Raw genomic sequence first — 4,239 nt, forward strand, 5'->3', positions numbered from 1 at the left:
AATGTATTTAGATCAGAGGCTACTGGCCCAGATTGCTGGATGTGGGCTTATTGCTCAGAGTTATCCACTGCTTTGGCAGAATTGCCCGCTGTAAGACACTGATCGGCCGCTTTGCAAGCCACGTACCTATGTGAGAGTGGATTCTCGGCCCTCACTAAGCACGAAAACTAAAACAGGCACAAATGATTTAGACCAAGGAGACTCTCCAAACAACCCAACATTTGCAGAGTCTATGCTCTGCCCCATTTCAAGCCACCCCCTTCTAATTTAACCTTGTGATGAGTTATTGAGCAATTTTCAATGAACAAATTAAGTCTTTACCATGTACAATGACTAAAAATAAGAGAGGCAAAATTTGAGTTATTACTTTATTATTTGTCCCTGTCCTTTACTAAGAGCTCTTTGCCACTTCCCATTAAGCCACAGGAATCATTCTTCGATGTTTAATAAATGTATCGTATGTGTGTGGTGCAGGCTCTACAATGATGGCATAAAAACAACATTTGAGAGTGCGCTGACCCTGGTGATTACAACGGCGGCGGTACCTAGCTGGACGTTGAATGTTTGAGTACGGGGACCCATTAAAAAAGTTTGGAACCACTTGCGCTGTAAGAGGGAGTCCTTTGACTCACCTTGAGCCCAGGTTGCACGAGAACGGATACATTCCCAGATACACATTCCTCATTTCATGAAACCATTTGATTCTATGACTGTATGACGGTGCTTAACTGAAGAATTGACAGGAAAAGAAATTCCACACTGCGCGCGATTCACTAGATGCCCTTTGTGGTTGATGCCAGCTTTTCTGCCCACTTTATTTAACAATCATGAACCTATATTTGTTTACTTTCCCACAATTTGTCTGGGGTTCATCCCTAAGATGCTGTGTTAAAAGCAGAGATCTTCTGGACTTGGAAACAATATTTGTATCTTTTACTTTAATCTTAATTTAACCACGGTAAGGCCACGTTGAGAACAAGTCTCATTACAACTGCGACCGTGGCCAAGATAAGCAAAGCAGTGCGCAAAAAAACAACAACACCAGAGTTCACACCATAAAACAACACGTACGGTCAATAACACAATTAAAAAAATAATATATACAGTGTGTGCAAATGCAAGTAAGGACGTGGTAAGGGCAATAAAATAGGCCATAGTAGAGAAGTAAATTCAATTTAGGGCAATTTAACACTGGAGTGATAGAGTGCAGATGATGATGTGCAAGTAAGAGTACTGGTGTGCAAAAGATCAGAAAAGTAAATTGAAAACAAAACGGAGATGAGGTAGGTAGTTGGATGGGCTATTTTACAGATGGGCTGTGACCAGCTGAGTTGTCGGTAAAATCCTCAGATAGCTGATGCTTAAGTTAGTGAGGGAGGATATTAAGTCTCCAACTCAGCGATTTTTGCAATTCATTTCAGTCATTGGCACAGAGAACTTGAAGAAGCAAGGGCAGCCAAAGTAGGTGTTGGCTTTGGGAATGACCAGTGAGAATACCTGCTGGAAGCACGTGCTACGGGTGCGTGCTGTTATGTGACCAGTGAGCTTGAGATAAGTGGGGCTTTACCTAGCAGAGGCTTGTAGATGACCTGGAGCCAGTGGGTTTAGCGGACGAGTATGAAGCGAGGCCAAGCCAACGAGAGCATACAGGTCGCCAGTGGTGGGTAGTATATGGGCTTTTGGGGTAACAAACAGATGCACGTGTAGAACTGCATCCAATTTGTTGAGTAGAGTGTTGGAGGCTATTTTTGTAAATGACATCGCCGAAGTCGAGGATCGGATAGGATGGTCAGTTTTACGAGGTATGTTGGCAGCATGAGTGAAGGATGCTTTCTTGCGAAATAGGAAGCCGATTCTAGATTTAATTTTGGATTGGAGATGTTTAATGTGATCGGGAAGGAGAGCTTACAGTCTAACCAGCACACTAGGTATTTGTAGTTGTCCACGTTATTCTAAGTCAGAACCGTCCAGCAGTAGTGATGGCTGGTATGGGGCGGCAGGTGCGGGCATGCGACTCCGGTTGAAGAGCATGCATTTAGTTTTACTTGCATTTAAGAGCAGTTGGAGGCCACGGAAGGAGAGTTGTATGGCATTGAAGCTCATCTGGAGGTTAGTTAACACAGTGTCCAAAGAAGGGCCAGAGGTATACAGAATGGTGTCGTCTGCGTAGAGGTGGATCAAAGAATCACCAGCAGCAAGAGCGACATCATTGATGTATACAGAGAAGAGAGTCGGCCCAAGAATTGAACCTTGTGCATCCCCATAGAGACTGCCAGAGGTCCAGACAACAGGCCCTCCCATTTGACATACCGAACTCTATCAGAGAAGTAGTTGGTGAATCAGGTGAGACAATCATTTGAGAAACCAATTCAGTTGAGTCTGCCAATAAGAATGTGGTGATTGACAGAGTCGAAAGCCTTGGCCAGGTCAATGAATACAGCTGCACAGTACTGTCTCTTATCGATGGCGGTTATGATATCGTTTAGGACCTTGAGCGTGGCTGAGGTACACCCATGACCAGCTCTGAAACCAGATTGCATAGCGGATTCGAAATGGTCGGTAATCTGTTTGTTAGCTTGGCTTTCGAAGACCTTAGAAAGGCAGGGTAGAATAGATATAGGTCTGTAGTAGTTGGGTCTAGAGTGTCTCCCCCTTTGAAGAGGGGGATGACCGCGGCAGCTTTCCAATCTATGGGAATCTCAGACGATACGAAAGAGAGGTTGAACAGGTTGTAATAGGGGTTGCAACAATTTCTGCAGATAATTTTAGAAAGAGAGTTTCCAGATTGTCTAGCCCGGCTGATTTGTAGGGGTCCAGATTTTGCAGCTCTTTCAGAACATCAGCTATCTGGATTATGGGTGAAGGAGAAGTGGGGGTTTGGGCGAGTTGCTGTGGGGAACGCAGGGCTGTTGACCGGGGTAGGGGTAGCCAGGTGGAAAGCATGGCCAGCCGTAGAAAAATGCTTATTGAAATTCTCAATTACATTGGATTTATCGGTTGTAACAGTGTTTCCTAGCCTCAGTGCAGTGGGCAGCTGGGAGGAGGTGCTCTTATTCTCCATAGACTTTACAGTGTCCCAGAACTTTTTTGAGTTTGTGCTAAAGGATGCAAATTTCTGCTTGAAAAAGCTAGCCTTAGCTTTCCTAACTGCCTGTGTATATTTGTTCCTAACTTCCCTGAAAAGTTGCATATCACGGGGGCTGTTCGATGCTAATGCAGAACGCCACAGGATGTTTTTGTGCTGGCCAAGGGAAGTCAGGTCTGGAGAGAACCAAGGGCTATATCTGTTCCTGATTCTACATTTTTTGAACGGGGCATGCTTATTTAAGATGGTGAGGAAGGCACTTAAAAAAAAAACAGGCATCCTCTACTTACGGGATGAGGTCAATATCCTTCCAGGATACCCGGGCCAGGTCGATTAGAAAGGCCTGCTCGCTGAAGTGTTTTAGGGAGCATTTGACAGTGATGAGGGTGGTCGTTTGACCGCAGACCCATTACGGATGCAGGCAATGAGGCAGTGATCGCTGAGATCTTGATTGAAAACAGCAGAGGTGTATTTGGAGGGCAAGTTGGTTCGGATGATATCTATGAGGGTGCCCGTGTTTACGGATTTGGGGTTGTACCTGGTGGGTTCATTGATAATTTGTGTGAGATTGAGGGCATCAAGCTTAGATTGTAGGATGGCCGGAGTGTTAAGCATGTCACAGTTTAGGTCACCTAGCAGCACGAGCTCTGAAGATAGATGGGGGCACATCAATTCACATATGGTGTCCAGGGCACAGCTGGGGCAGAGGGTGGTCTATTAGCAAGCGGCAACAGTGAGAGACTTGTTTCTGGAAAGATGGATTTTTAAAAGTAGAAGTTCAAATTTTTGGGTACAGACCTGGATAATAAGACAGAACCCTGCAGGCTATCTCTGCAGTAGATTGCATCCCCGCCCCTTTGGCAGTTCTATCTTGTCAGAAAATGTTATAGTTAGGGATGGAAATTTCAGAGTTTTTGGTGGACTTCCTAAGCCAGGATTCAGACACGGTTAGGACATCCGGTTGCAGAGTGTGCTAAAGCAGTAAATAAAACAAGCTATGGGAGGAGGCTTCTAATGTTAACATGCATGAAACCAAGGCTTTTACGGTTACAGAAGTCAACAAATGAGAGACCTGGGAGTAGGATTTGAGCTAGGCACTGCAGGGCCTGCATTAACCTCTACATCACCAGAGGAACAGAGAGGAGTAGGATGAG

Source organism: Salvelinus sp. IW2-2015, unplaced genomic scaffold (genome assembly GCF_002910315.2).
Source record: "Salvelinus sp. IW2-2015 unplaced genomic scaffold, ASM291031v2 Un_scaffold1378, whole genome shotgun sequence".
Classification (NCBI taxonomy): domain Eukaryota; kingdom Metazoa; phylum Chordata; class Actinopteri; order Salmoniformes; family Salmonidae; genus Salvelinus; species Salvelinus sp. IW2-2015.